General features: G+C 40.4%; 1 pseudogene; it reads right to left on the bottom strand.

Annotated features, from left to right (window-relative positions):
* Positions 1–12,452: 12,452 nt before the first annotated feature.
* LOC137002117 (uncharacterized) lies at positions 12,453–15,059 on the bottom strand (annotated as a pseudogene).
* Positions 15,060–16,706: the final 1,647 nt, after the last annotated feature.

The following is a 16,706-nucleotide window of genomic DNA, read 5'->3' as shown; positions in this document are numbered from 1 at the left end:
ATGACAAACTGACAAACACAATAAAATGGCTTGATTACACTTTATTTTATGGTGCTCTTGTTACAGTGTAATTATATATTTAAGTTCTAATAATAGAATAGAAATGAACAACATGTACTTTCTATATATTTATGGTTAGGGTTTGGTTTTGTTTGGTTTAGGATTAGAATTAGTTACATGTAATTATGCATAATTTACTGTTATTACTATAGTAAGTACATGTAACTTACGTATCAAAGACACTAAAATAAAGTGTTACCAATGGCTTTTCCTATTTTCTCTCAAGTATAACATCAGTATAAATATGATGTGAATTACTGTTTAGATTTTAAATATAAACACTCAGATGTTTGTACTTACCTTTACATGTCCTCTGTTGGATTATCCATGAACGTAGCCCATCAAATGAACACAACACCACATTCCACTCTCTAACAGAAACAGACTCAAAATTGCTGATAATGATATGAATAAAACACCAGTAGGTGCCTTATATACACAATATATTGGCAAAAGTGTATGTGCCAAAAGGAATGTCTGCCTTTACATGTACATAAACTGACATCCCATTCTTAATCCATAGGGTTTCATATGGAGTTGGCCCACTCCATATTTGGGAAGACTTTCCAATAGGTTTAGGAGTGTGTTTATGCAAATTTTTGACCATTCTTCTAGAAGCGCATTTGTGAGGTCAGGCTCTGATGTTGGCTGAGAAGGCCTGTTTCACAGTCTCCGCTCTAATTCATCCCAAAGGTGTTCTATCGGGTTGAGGTCAGGACTTTGTGCAGGCCAGTCAAATTGCTCCACACCAAACTCGCTCATCCATGTCTTTTCTGGACCTTCCTTTGGACTACAATGACCAAACCTATGCCCTTGCCAAAGCTGACGTGCTACATGGCGTTCCTTGGACATTTGAACCCTTCCCACCTAGCCCATCTCTTTCTGTCATCACCCGCCATAAGCACACTACAGCTGTGCAAAAGCCCGCCTCCTCTGCAGTTGGCATCTCATCCCAATTTTTCTATGATAACTCTCCAAACTTTGGACACAGCCATCCAAACTATTCAAATGGAAACCCCTGGGCATGCATGCCAAGTTGCACATCAGCCACCATCCAATCTCCTCTGGGCAATTGGAGAATACAAACAGAACCATGGTCAGCATGATGAAGAAGTATGTGTCTGCAAACCAAAAGGACTGGGACATCAAGCTCCCCCTAGTGCTGATGGCTATCAGGGTAACTAACAAATCCATTGGGGTGCCTCCCTTTGAGCTGATGACGGGACGGCAAATGACAGTGCCACTTCACCTGCTCTACCAGCCAGGTGACATGAGCCTTATCACAGCATTTACCAACCACTAATATCTAACTAATATCAGATTTCTCTAGCACTTGCTGATGTCCACAACTGGAACATTGCCGACCGAAGGGGGGAATATGTAGGATTATCCAAGAATGAAGCCCATCAAATGAACACAACATGACTTTCCAAAGACCCCCCCCCCCCCCCCCCAAAAAAAAATGAACCCGTGGTGTTAATTTGCTGAAGGAGACTGCTCTCCTATGCCTGCTTAATCTCAAACCAGGGTTTGTATTAACAGAGCTGATCAATACAGGAAATCTTCTTTTGTTCCACAAACTTTAACACTCTGGAGTCTGAGGTATCGCCGGCGATACAGCCTCGGTTTTTTTCTTACCAGTGTGAAAGAGACTCAAAATACTCCGTCAATGTTGCACATACAATTAAGACTTATACACCATTTTGATCTGTTGGATATCTTCTTTTATTTGTGTACACTCAAAGTAAAAACAATGTTGTACTTTTTGTAAAATAAAGAAAACTAACATGATGCGTGATCTGTCGTCTCCCTCCGAACAAAGTCCAATCTGATAGTTCTCAGAAAATGAACTGTAACTTAGTGAATACTAATCACAAAAAAAAAAAATAAAAAATAGTCTTATGTCTAAAGAAACTTTGAAATGTCAGGCATGTCTAAGTCAAATTGAAAACAAAAATTGTCTGTTTATGTAATCTGTATGAAAAGAGACACATGTCAGACGCCCGTGATTCAGCTCATTATCCGCTAATGTGGCCATGCCCACGGAATAAGCGCTATTCAGACGCAAATTCTGAGGCAATGTATGTATACATCGTCACAATCGTGTATTTATTGTCTTTAAAAGTGTTTATCTGGAAGTTATAGTGATCTCTGGCCTCTGTTAGTTCCTGGAATGTCACATGGCCTGTTCTTCTTTAGGAGGCATTTGTGGCCTAAATGTGCGCAGAGCGCCCTCCGGCTGTAAGTATGAATTGAAAACACAGAATCCAGTGCTCACAGCTATGACAATAAATAAATATGATTCCTCTGTATAGAAAATTTAAATAAATATATGAGAATCCATCAATATTTTCCAAATGTGCATGCTTTTAAGCATATTAAGAAATGACGGTCAATATAAGATTTTAAGAGTCAAAATGTGAAGCTTAAGTCTTAGATCTTTTAAATGATGTATAGTTTGTCAACTGCACATTAACATTTAGGCTATATAATATAACAAATATACTAGCCTATATGAAATGCCATAGAGGTAGGAATGTTCAGACGCTTTGCATCACAGAAATACATTATATTTTAAAGTATATTCAAATAGAAAATCATTATTTGGTAAGAGACTAAAGACTTTTTTTTTTAAAAATGTGTACACAATTTTTTTTAGCATCATGTGCAATAATACGTGCATGCATGAGATCACAAAAATCATGTTTTGTTTTTTGTTTTTTGTTTTTTGTCAAGAGTGGACAGTAATCCTGTTATCAGCATGATCAACAGAGGGTTTTTTCACAGCCTACCTGACTGAAAGAGCTCATTAATATGCAGGTCATTACAGGTCTTTATGCAAATCTTTTGTCTTCTCAGGTGTGAATTACAGGAATATTCATGATGATTCACGCCTCCATGCATACTGTGTTTCTTGACCAAAGATGTCTTAGAAAATTTAAATCTCTCTATTGTTTTATATGAAAGAGTAGGCAGGATATTTTTACATCATTTTGAAGCAAAAACTCTAGTCTATAACCTCCAATACCAAGAAGTCTTGTGAACACAGATTTAATATATATATATATTTTTTGGCCTTATTTCAGTGACTTAAGTTTTTTTTTTTTTTTTCCAATAACCACACATAAACGTTATTCCTTCAAAAACACAAACATGTACATACATATTCCTCACATATTATTGTAGCCTAGTTTGTGCTGAATACAGTGTAATGACACTTTTTCCATTAATATGTTTATGAACAACTGAAAAAAGCACAAATGTCAGGGCATGTCAAAACTTCTCCAGGGCCCCAAAAATCCTCAGGTCCCAGAGGGTTAAGACCAAAGGCTAAGTAACACCTTTGTGACCTTAATTTGTAAATCCACAACCTTATCAGGGAATGGAGATTTGCGGAGACATTTCAAGGCCTAAATCACCACAGGCCTAAACAGTGGCTACTTGATATCAGTCAGTCATTTGAAAGCTGCATTTCTAAAATTTGTAAAACCGTGTTTTTCTATCTTAAAAAAACTCAATTATCACATATGCTCAATAACACTGTGATGAACTTCACAGTGTTATTGATCTGAACTGACTTGAGCTAAATAATGACACTACTGTCTTTTAGCTTTACAGCATTATCTGAACTGTCTCCATAGTTGAGTTACCATAATTGATTCTGCTATTTTATCTGTTTATCACTGTGTTTATGAAGGTGCTTTGAAACGATCTGGATTGTAAAAAGCACTATACAGATATAATTTGACTTGGCATACAGTTATTGGAATGTAATCAGGTATCAGAATATTTCAGATAAACTAAGACACACATTTTCTTTTATTGCTGTTCTCTTCTAGAAATATGGGTGTTTTTTATTTATTTGAGTTTATTTTAAGGTGATGAGACAGCGCTTTCACTCATCTGTATGATAATTAATTATTAGTTTTTTATGGTGGTAAAAACATCTGTCTCATGCTCTGTAAAGTGTTTCACTGATAAATTTATATACATATCATATTTGTGTGTGTGTGTGTGTGTGTATATATATATATATATATATATATATATATATATATATATATATATATATATATATATACAAATCATACTTGTTTATTTATAAATACACATTTATTTAAAAATCCTGGTTCAACACAGGAAGACTTGATGAAGTATTGGTGCAGAATTCATTCACTCATTTTTTTTGGTGAAGTAAATTGATTCAGTGGCAATTGTGTCTTCTCATATCAAAATAAAAGAAGTGGGAAAAGATTAATTTAATTATTACATTTGCACATTTTGCAGATGCTTTTTTATTGAAGTGAATTCAAGTTAGACATTTATCAGTTTATTCATTCCTTGTTCCTTGTGAACAGAACTTGCTTGTGCAGGAACTTCTTATCATGTTTTCAAATACTTAATGTTTGATCTTGTGATCAGGATGTTTGCATTATTTCATGTGCTTTGCAGGAATAGCATGGATGTTTTGTGCAGTTTTGGTACTTTTAGTTGTGTTTACTTTAAATAAGGAAGAACGAGGAAGCTCATATAATAAGGAAGCTCAGTTTACAATAAGTAAGCTCAGTTTACATTGGCAGAATGTACTTTGGACATGCAATGCAATAAAGGCAGTTTCAGTAATGGCAGATATAAATGATTTTAAGCATCATAATTGTTTATAATAATAATAATAATAATAATAAGAAGAAGATTAATAATTCTTCTTCTTATTATTATTTACTTTAAGATTATATATATATATATATATATATATATATATATATATATATATATATATATATATATATATATATATAATCTTATTTACCTTTCAGATTATATATATTATATAAAGACTGAGCTTCTCATCTCGCCAGTTCGACTCTAAATCATGATTTCAGCATCCAGCTAGCTACATCGTCAATTACCCCATCAAATTCGGCCAGAAATCTTGGAGCAATCCTTGATGACAAACTGACCTTCAAAGACCACATTGCAAAGACAGCTTAAAAAAAATAAATAGAAACAAGCATTTTATTATTATGGGCATTAGTATTTCATGTTAGATATGTGTAGGACAAGTGGGACAAATCAAATCCAAACCATATCCTTTATTCATATATCTGTGTTACTCAACACAGTATAGGTAGCAAAATGTTGTTAATCAAATCCATTTATAAAACTAACAATTTCTTTAACTGTTACCATCCCATTGCTGCTCTTTTTTATTGCCTTTTTTTCCTATCACATATTTTATTAATCATCATAAATTCAGTCACATTTGAAGGCTTATACCCTCAGTATGTATCCTGTGAAAACCATTTTGTCATGTTTCATATTACAAAATTTACTTCAATATTTTATAATCAAAACTCTTTCTAATCTTGACAAAACAGATATTGTTAGAAAGGTGATTGTGGCGAGGGGGGCGTGGTTTAGCGGGGTCTGCGGCAGGAGGGAGTGTCTGGGGATGTGCGGTGATTGAACGGGTTGAATGTAAATCACGAACACCTGTTTCTCGTTCCAGTAACTGGCGTGGAGACAGGATAAAACGCCAGGAGAAGCAGGAGCGTGGGAGAGAGAGAGGGACTGCTGACAGTCGGACTAAGTGAGCTGTGCTCGTGTCGTGGAGTGAAGCCCGTCCTTGGATGTGGAATTATTGAGTGTGCGTTGCACCGTCTTTTTGTTTATGTGTTGGATATTTTTTCTCTGGTGAGAATAAAGACTGTCAGCAGCCCTAAAGCCGATTCCTGTCCTCTTCCTTCCCATTACACAAAGAACCTTCGTTACACTGGTGCCGAAACCCGGGAAGGAAGACGGAAGCCGCCGCCATGCAGGCATCCCCCGCCGCTGGAAAGCCGTTTGCGGACATCATTGCATCCCTCGCGGTCCTGCATCAAGAACAACATCGGGCCCTGATGGATCTTCGGAGTGACCAGGAACGCCGCTTCGAGGCGATCATCCAGGGCCAGCACGAGGACCGTGAGAGGTTCCGGAGCTGGATAGACCGGGAGGTTCCCACGGCGACCAGCGCGGCAGCTGCTGGCCCCTTCCAGCTGCCACTGCAGAAGATGGGCCCGCAAGATGACCCGGAGGCCTTCCTGGACCTGTTCGAAAAGGCTGCTGAGGTCTCAGGTTGGCCCCGGGACCAGTGGCCCATGCGGCTCGTCCCGCTGCTCTCGGGCGAGTCGCAGGTGGCAGCACAGCAGCTGCCCGTCCAGAACCTCCTGGTCTTCAACGACCTCAAGAGGGCCATCCTGCAGCGGGTCGGCCGCTCCCCCGAGCAGCACCGTCAGCGCTTCCGGTCTCTGGAGCTGGGGGAGGCGGGCCGACCCTTCGTGTTGGCCCAACAGCTCCGGGACTCGTGCCGCAAATGGCTGATGGCCGACGGAGGCGACGCGGAGCAAATGATCGATCGCGTGGTGCTGGAACAGTTCACCACTCGGCTCCCAAAGAAGACCGCCGAGTGGGTCCAGTGCCACCGGCCCACGTCGCTGGATTCGGCCATCCAATTGGCGGAGGACCACTTGGTGGCGTGCCCAGGGGTCGGCGAATCCCTGCCATCTGTCTCTCTCTCTCCCTCTCTTCTTCCCCTCTCTCTCTCTAAACCTGTCCCTCTACCTAGGTCCCGTCCGCCCGGCCCGCCTCGTGTTCCGCCCCGAGGGCGGGGTGGAACGGATCCTCGGCAGTTCGTGGCGCCAAGAGCACCGCCCAGGGGGCGGGACTGGCCACCGCCGGGCTGGACCCCGCGCCTGCTTCTCCCCTCTCTCCACGCCAATCATTCGGCCCGTTCTCCGCCACTGGAGCGGCGGGCAGGTCTGGGCCGGCCTGTTGGCGTTGCGGGGACCCGGATCACTTCATAGACCGGTGCCCAGTGATGGAGGTGGGGACATTGATCCGGGTCCCGGACGACCTGCAGGTCGCCCCGGTCAGGCTGGTCAGTACCAGATACCAGTGAGTATCAAGGGGGTACATATCAGGCTTTGGTGGACTCGGGTTGTAACCAAACCTCCGTGCATCAAAGCCTGATTTCATCCGGGGCATTGGATACAGGCCGCGTGGTTAAGGTACGGTGTGTGCACGGGGATATCGCGAGTTATCCGTTGGTGTCAGTCGGGATTCTATTTAGGGGTCAAAAGCATAGTGTGGAGGTGGCAGTTAATCCGCACCTCCGGCACCCGTTAATTTTGGGGACGAATTGGCCCGCATTTAATAAATTATTGGGGCATTTATGCTCGGGTGCCTCTTGGAGTAAGTGTACGCGGGGAAGGGAAGTGCGAGTGCAGGCGGGGGAGACTGACCGGGGACCAGTGGTGACTGCCTCAGGGGAACCGAGCGGGATCGGGAGACTGATTCTCTCGGACCGTGATGATTTTCCCCTGGAGCAGTCTCACGATGAGACGCTGAAAAATGCGTTTGAGAGGGTCAGTACGATTGACGGTCAGCCTCTCCAGCCTGGACGACCACTAACTTATCCCTATTTTGCGATTATTAAAGATAGGTTGTATCGAGTGACCCAAGACACTCAATCAAAGGAAGATACAACCCAGTTGTTAGTACCAAAGAGCCGCAGGGAAATGCTTTTCCATGCGGCTCACTCCAACCCAATGGCTGGACACTTAGGACAAACAGCGACACTAAATCGCCTCATGACCCGATTCTTTTGGCCGGGCATTCACGAGAACGTGCGCAGGTGGTGCGCGTCTTGTCGTGAATGTCAGCTGGTAAATCCTCCGGCCACTCCAAAAGCGCCTTTGCGCCCCCTTCCATTAATGCAGGTCCCCTTCGAACGAATTGGCATGGACCTCATCGGGCCATTAGAGCGATCAGCGAGAGGGCATCGTTTTGCATTGGTCATTGTGGATTATGCAACACGATATCCAGAAGCAGTGGCTCTCCGCAACATTTCCGCTAAGAGTGTTGCGGACGCCCTCTTCAGTTTAATCTCCCGAGTGGGGATTCCGAAAGAAATCCTCACTGATCAAGGCACGGCGTTTATGTCACGTACGCTACGCGAACTGTACGAATTGTTGGGCATTAACTCGATTCGAACCAGCGTCTTTCACCCACAAACGGACGGGCTGGTCGAACGTTTTAATCGCACGCTTAAATCCATGATTCGTAAGTTCGTTCAAGAAGACGCCAAAAATTGGGATAAATGGTTGGAACCCCTGTTGTTCGCTGTGCGAGAGGTCCCGCAAGCCTCCACGGGGTTTTCCCCCTTCGAGCTTCTCTTTGGGCGCCACCCCCGCGGGGTGTTGGATGTCCTAAGAGAATCTTGGGAGGACGGACCGTCTCAATCAAAAAATGAAATTCAGTATGTGCTGGACTTGAGAACAAAACTCCACACTTTGGGGCGGCTATCTATGGAGAATTTGTTACAAGCCCAGGACAGACAGTGCCGGTTGTATAACAGGGGAACTAATCTGCGTAAATTTGCACCGGGAGAGAAAGTGCTCGTATTACTCCCCACATCAAGCTCAAAATTACTGGCGAAGTGGCAAGGACCATTTGAGGTCACACGGCGAGTTGGTGATCTCGATTATGAAGTAATACGGTCCGATAGGAGAGGGGCACGTCAAATTTATCACCTCAACCTCCTGAAAAAGTGGAGTGAGGCGGAATCAGTGATGCTGGCGACGGTGATTAGCGGGGAGGATGATCTCGGGCCAGAGGCGAATGTAAAAAAACAATCCCTCGCTCTGGCCCCGGGGGGAGATCACCTTTCGCCCTCACAGCTCACTGATGTTTCCAAATTACAGGCTGAATTTGCCGACGTGTTCTCTCCCCTACCGGGCCGTACTGACCTCATTCAGCACCACATCGAGACAGAGCCGGGCGTGGTGATTCGCAGCCGGCCGTATAGGTTACCTGAACACAAATTAAAAGTGGTTCAGGCAGAATTAGAGGCAATGCTTGAAATGGGGGTAATAGAGGAATCCAGCAGTAACTGGGCGAGCCCGATAGTTTTGGTCCCCAAAACAGACGGCTCAGTACGGTTCTGTGTGGATTATCGCAAGGTGAATGCAGTGTCGAAATTCGACGCGTATCCAATGCCGCGTGTGGACGAATTGCTTGACCGGCTCGGTACAGCTCGCTTTTATTCGACACTGGACTTAACAAAAGGGTATTGGCAGATCCCCTTGTCTCCATTATCCAAAGAAAAGACCGCTTTCACGACGCCGTTTGGATTACACCAATTCGTGACCCTTCCGTTCGGGCTGTTCGGGGCACCGGCTACCTTTCAGCGACTCATGGACAAGATCTTACGGCCCCATGCTGCGTATGCGGCTGCCTATCTGGATGACATTATTATTTTTAGTAATGATTGGCAGCGGCATATGCAGCATTTGAGGGCTGTCCTGAGATCGCTGAGAGGGGCTGGGCTCACGGCCAACCCGAAGAAGTGCGCAATTGGGCGCGTGGAAGTAAGGTATCTGGGCTTCCACTTGGGATATGGACAGGTGCGTCCCCAAATTGATAAGACAGCAGCGGTTGCAACCTGTCCGCGTCCCAAGACCAAAAAGGAGGTAAGACAGTTCCTCGGGCTGGCGGGATATTACAGAAGGTTTGTTCCTAATTATTCGGACCTCACCAGCCCGTTGACTGATCTGACTAAAAAGGATGCACCAGATACGGTCCAGTGGACGGAGCTGTGCCAGCAGGCCTTCACCCAGGTGAAGGCTGCTTTATGTGGCGGGCCGTTACTTCATTCCCCTGATTTCTCTCTCCCCTTTTTGTTGCAGACAGACGCGTCGGACAGAGGGCTGGGTGCGGTCCTGTCCCAGGAGATAGAGGGTGAGGAGCGGCCGGTGCTGTACATTAGCCGCAAGCTCTCTAAGAGAGAGGCTAAGTACAGCACCGTGGAGAAAGAGTGTTTAGCCATCAGGTGGGCCGTCCTCACCCTCCGCTATTATCTCCTGGGGCGGGAATTCACCCTCTGTTCGGACCATGCCCCTCTGCAGTGGCTCCACCGCATGAAGGACACCAACGCGCGGATCACTCGTTGGTATCTTGCTTTACAGCCTTTTAAATTCAAAGTGATCCACAGGCCGGGTGTTCAGATGGCTGTGGCCGACTTCCTCTCCAGAAATGGGGGGGGGGGGGGCTGCAGGCCGGACGGCTCCCCGGCCTGAGTCGGGCGGTGGGGGTATGTGGCGAGGGGGCGTGGTTTAGCGGGGTCTGCGGCAGGAGGGAGTGTCTGGGGATGTGCGGTGATTGAACGGGTTGAATGTAAATCACGAACACCTGTTTCTCGTTCCAGTAACTGGCGTGGAGACAGGATAAAACGCCAGGAGAAGCAGGAGCGTGGGAGAGAGAGAGGGACTGCTGACAGTCGGACTAAGTGAGCTGTGCTCGTGTCGTGGAGTGAAGCCCGTCCTTGGATGTGGAATTATTGAGTGTGCGTTGCACCGTCTTTTTGTTTATGTGTTGGATATTTTTTCTCTGGTGAGAATAAAGACTGTCAGCAGCCCTAAAGCCGATTCCTGTCCTCTTCCTTCCCATTACACAAAGAACCTTCGTTACAGTGATATTGAGAGAAATTTTATTAATTAGTGATAGGAGATCGCATACCAAAGAATAAATAAATAAATAAATAAATAAAAAAATCAATAGAATGTGGGAGACACCCAGTGACTATTTTTGGTACAGCGCCTAAACAAAATCTCATGGGAACTTCAAGCTTGGTTAGAAATGTGGGATTGATTTTATAGCATTTAGATAAATAATATATATTTTGAATAAAATAAATGTTTAGTAGACTACATGACAGATTCTAATCTTTGCTTATTATGTTCATTTTCACTATATTAAGCTTGTGTTCAAATGGTCTTGCCCCTCAGCCTTTGTGTAATTTTTTTTTTTTTTTTTTTTTTTTTTTTGAGAGAGATTGCAGTGGTGCAGCAGATTTAGTGATAATTGTGTTTTGTAAAACATCTTTTTGTCAGACTGCTTTCTCTGTGAAAGGTACAAAATTTTCTGATTATTTAATCTGCTGCAAGTTAATATTTTTTAAGAGAGCTACTAAATCTTGGTTAATTTAGCAACAAACTTGTATTCATAATTAGTGGAGGTTTTATATATAACTATAGTCTATAAAAATTAGCCTTATATACAAACACTATGAGACTTGCATTGGGTGGCTGTTGTCTCAGTTATGTACTGTACATTGCATCTGTCCCTATCCAAATATTAATAAATAAAAACCCTATTACTTACAAACATGTTGCACATTTTTGGCTGATTATATGGCTGATACTTGTTTTAATTTTAATTTTTAATTGAAGGTTTTCCTACTTTTTAAATCCTGCAGGAACAGTATTCATCAATCAAACTATGATCAACTGTGCATGTCTTCAGTCAAAACTGGAAGTGGGAATGTGCTTTTATTTTTTTTCTTTAATATCTGTCAGTGGCACAAACGGGTATTAAAGAATAAAACTTTCATTAATATTGTCATTAAAATCAGGTTTATGTAGGAAGGGCAGAATATTATTAAAAATGGTTTCGGATGCTGTTAACATCAAACATTAGCTTCATCAGTCCATTTCACATCACTATTGTTACATCTGAGGATGTTTATTATAGCGTTGTGTGTACATCTGTATATTTTGTGCTGTATTCAGGTATATTTTTTGTTCTCTGCTCTCTCTTTTTCTTCCTCCATCATAAGAGGTGCTCTGACTGACCAGCTGTATTCAGTCAGTTGATGTTGGAGGCGATAGGATCATTCTTTCTTGATTTGGGGAATGAAAGTGGAGGGTGTCATTTTTGTTTTTAATCCTTATTTTTTCCTGTTTACAGGGAGAGAGGGAAGATTTATGTCATTTATTTTTCTGGATTACATTTCACCAGGTAATTTAATTATCGCCTGTATTTTCATTATTATTCTTTTTGATATTGATATTTGTGATATGGTTTTTGTTAATTTTGTTCCTTTTTTACACTTTATAACAGAAAATTTAAAGTTAATATTGGTCAAATTGGTGGTTGTGTTGTTGATTCTGGACATCCTTGTTCTCTGTTTTCCTTTACTTTCTTTAGAAAAAAATTCTGTACTTTGTTAGCAGCTCCTCATCTCTAGATAGGTAGCTATGTAACACTACACCTCCTCCTCAATGTGAATATCTAAATGAGCCTTTTTGATCCAGAAACATGAAATACAACATGCAATGCTGAAGTAATTTATTCATGTAGAAAGCAAAGATAAACAAAGATGGGTAAAATATAGGTGCATTTTGAGAACCATTCCTTTACTGAATGTGCACTGAAACTTATCTTATATCTTAAGAATAAAAGGTGCACAGGTAAATGAAAACAATGAAAAAAGCGCAATATTAGTATTGCTCAGAAAACGTATCAGTGTCAAAAGTATCAGTGGACTGTGGTGTAACATCATCTCATTCCACTTAATCTGGCAATGAAGACAGAACAAAACAATCATTAAGGGAAATAGTACACATAGTACAAATTTCTACACATCATGTCTCTCTTCCTTTATCACTCACCTGCAAACACCTCAACCTCACACAGTGTGAGATGTTCGTTGCGGCCAGGAATAAATATGTTGACATATCGTCCCTTAATAGGCTTAAACTTAAATGTTTGTGTCTCTCCAAGTGGGATGGACGCAACAGTTGCAGCCCTGTGAAGAAACACAGTAACAGAGAAATAGAGAGGGGCATATTAAAATATCATGAATCATATTAAATATACTTCTGTCAAAGGCAAGTGTGTATTAAAAGGATTTATTTATATTTATACAGAAAGAAGGATTTTTAAATATCATATCTGATTTTATCTTATTTACTAATTTTCTAACCATTTGTGTAAGTATCAAGAGAGAGACAATACTTACAGCTCATTATTGTTGCCATTATTTTCCAGGCTGTTGCCGACACGGATCTGAGCACCATTTATTCTCTCTACATAACCATCTCCACGATTAGTGATGCTAACCCTGGTTATCTTGTAGACTTCCAACAAGTCAACTCTCCACCAGGGGTCCCTGTCTGCTTTAGTCACACTGCATGACCCACGTTTGCGAATTGAATTCCTGTTGCCATCGATAGCTTTTTGAGCAACTGCTAATTCATCGTATGTGGAAGACTGGACAGCTGTGGCTCCAAGAGCAAGATTCCCTGTTTAACATAAAATAATAAACAATAACATTTTTTAACTTTAATGTGCTAAAGTATAATCTCAATATAATGGGCAAAATAATGCTAAAATATGTAATCCAAATGATTATTACATGGCTCTCTGGTATACTTGATTCTGATTGGTCAGTCGTGACATTCTGAGGTCTGATATTTCCATAATGACCGTCATCAATAGTAACGCTGTATAACAAAAAGATCATCTGGGTTTCTGAAGCCGGTCTTTCTCTGATGTTTCTTGTATCACACCACAGATTCACTCTCTCTCATTTTATATAAACACAACTGGTGCGTCTCTGCTATAGTTATTGTTGTATTGAAGTATTAAGATTGAATTGAAGTATTTTTAGTATTAAGAGTACTGTCGTGTTCGCCAGAATTATTGTTTTTGTACACTGTAATGGATTCAAAGATTATAAGCAGGTAAGAATGTAAAACAAATTTAATCTCAAATCATTATGTCCATATAATTATGTATTTGGTGTACATGACTGTACATTATTCCTTAAATGTTTTTTTCTCGTTTGAACTTGTTCGTTTGTCTTGCAAAGAATATTTTTTCTTCACGGAAGCTTTACTTGTATTACAAGTGAGCTAATAAAATATTTCACCACAAATCAATATTTCGTAGTAGTAAGAATATTATATATACAGTATGTGTGTGTTTGTGTGTTACTGACAACATTCAAAGTAATGAAGAACACTCACTTGGAACACAAATGTACGGTGGTGTGTAGTTATCGGTTAATAAAATAATAACACGCATTAATAAGTACAGTATATAAGCAAATTCTATGGCAGAGTTTTCTTCTCTCTCTGTCTCTTACCTGCAAACAGCTCGACTTCACACAGAGAAAGGATTTCATCATTCCCAGGTAAAAAAAAGTTGACATATCGGCCATTAATAGGCTCAAATGAAAATGTTTGTGTGCCATCAGGAACAGTGAGAACAGTTGTAGCCCTGCAAATACATAAAAAACAGTGTTGAAATGAAAACCAGAGGCATGTGTCTAACGAATTCAATTCATCTCTATTGAAATCAAATGGTTTTGTACAGCACTCTTCACAATACACATTATTGTTCATGTTTTATATTGCATCGCAACAAGAAACAATGGTATAAACTAACAGTCTAATCACAATCTGGATAAAATATGTTCAAGTAAAGTTCATCTCCATGGCTGTGGCTCTCTGAGTGGTTGGTTTATGGAGGAGGTTCAATTTTGTCTCCTGTTTTATTAAACCAGATTGTGCATCATTATCATGGGAAGATGACAGAACAATTGAAATATTTCTTACAGCTCATTGTTGTTTCCGTTGTTGTCCAGACTGTTACCAATACGAATCTGAGCTCCTCTAAGCCGCTCTTTGCAACAGTCTTGACGATTAGTGATGGTAACGTTGCTTACACTGTATACATTTCCAAGGTCAACTCTCTACCATGGATTAAACTCAGGATTAGTCTGAGAACATGAGCCCTTATTGGCATCTGAGTTTCTGTTTCCATCTACTGCATGTTGAGCAGCTCCCAGTGGGGCTGTGGAAGACTGCACAGCCTTGGCATTAAGAGCAAGATTCCCTGTTCAATATGATATGAAATAGAAAAAAAGAGGAAAATATAGGTTCAAAGCAATACAAATAAAAATTATAAATAATAAAATCTATCAATCACAAGTTTTCAATTACCATATTTCAGCCTATAATTTTGATAAATTAATCTGATAGATATGTAATGATACACAATGGTTACAGATTTTTAAATCCAGGCATTTTTACTTGTATTATTCTAAATGTACCTTTGGAATCAGCGACACACAGCCCAGTAAGTGTTAGAAACACAATCACTCGTATGGCCATCCTGATATAAGACACAACAATACATCACCTCATCTCAGCATATGAAGGAATATGTTTCAATTGATCATCCAAGTGGATGCTGCACACTGGTGGTGGATGAGGAGAGACCCCTGATATGATTGGAAAGCGCTTTGGGTGTACAGTAGTACATATGAAAGCGCTATATAAATGCCTCATTCATTCATTCATTCATTTAAACAAAGAAACAACAAATTATTTTACTTACTAAATTGTTAAAAATGGATATGTCTTTTTACACAAATGCATTGCTTCACTTTAACCCCGAGAGCCGTGTGGAGTACACGTTTATGATGGATGAATGTGGATGGAGGCACTTTCTTCAGCTCATACTCATTGGTATCGCTCGCTGCCATTATAAAACCTGGATGCATCAGGATATTTATTAATATATCTCCGATTGTGTTCATTAGAAAGAAGAAAGTCATATACACCTAGGATGGCTTGAGGGTGAGCAAGGCTTGGGGTCATTTTAATTTGAAAGTGAACTAATCCTTTAAGTAATTGCTGTACAAATAATTAACCTCCCCCTTTCAGATTCCTTAGATAAGTTTTGTTTTGAGGAACCGAGGGATGAAACGTTTTCAAATCTTATAGAGACAAATTGTCAACTGATTCTTGTTGAATGTTCTTTTGTCATTTTTGGATTGCAGTGAGTACAACAAGACACTTCTAGACTAATATATACTATATCTTTACACCCTCACTTTAATTGTCCAAACAGAAGTTTAGTTTTATTAGTAAAACCTCCATTGCATATCATGCTCTCAAAGAAACACCACTAACAGCTTCTTCACTAACAAGGCCTTCTTTATGTCAGAACAGTTGTTATTAATCAAAAGTGATTGGTATAGTGATTTGTACTATGTTGTATTAAATTACAAATTTATTCAATATTCAGTTTAGTGATGAAGTATAACAGAGTATATTCAGTCCATTCTACAGACTGAACAATTGCCACCTAAAGAAACTCATGTGCAATAAGTAACTGTGATGTTTTAATGTAATTTAGCTGCTCTTAATCATCAACAAACTCATTTGATTTATTATTTTGTGTTTTTGCGAAGTATGAACGTGACATTCATTCTGATATAATGGTTTTGTAAAAAATGAAACATAAGTAGCACAGCTACTGCAGTCTTTTTTAACAAAGAGCTGTGTTACAAGTGTGATTGGTTGAGTTTTGTGTCAAGAGTTTTGCAAATGAATCACTAGTGAAAGTGATATCAAATTGATCAACACATTACATTTTTTCATTCCAATTATAACATTACCCTGGTGTAGAGAGTACCTAAACATTTAACTCACCTGGAATTCTTCACTGTATCAACCTCACAGAAGACCTTCACAATTCAGCAGTTATCTGCTTTTAAACAAATTAATACATTATATAATAAATAATGGCATTATTAATATTTGTTTATAAACAATTGCTATACGTATTATTTATCTAATATATTATTCATATGAGGAATATTATGTCCTGTCAAAAAAATTCAAACCAAAAATGTGCTATTAAACATAGATATGAACATTAATACATACCAGCAGTCTGTGAAGAGGGTCTAGTTGAATAATATTGAGCTCAGAAATTATGCTCTATTTATTGTTGAATTAAGTCCCTCCCAA

Source organism: Chanodichthys erythropterus, chromosome 15, assembly GCF_024489055.1.
Source record: "Chanodichthys erythropterus isolate Z2021 chromosome 15, ASM2448905v1, whole genome shotgun sequence".
NCBI classification, from domain to species: Eukaryota; Metazoa; Chordata; class Actinopteri; order Cypriniformes; family Xenocyprididae; genus Chanodichthys; species Chanodichthys erythropterus.
The sequence above is the reverse complement of the archived record's forward strand: the minus strand, read 5'-3'. Positions and strand labels throughout refer to the sequence as shown.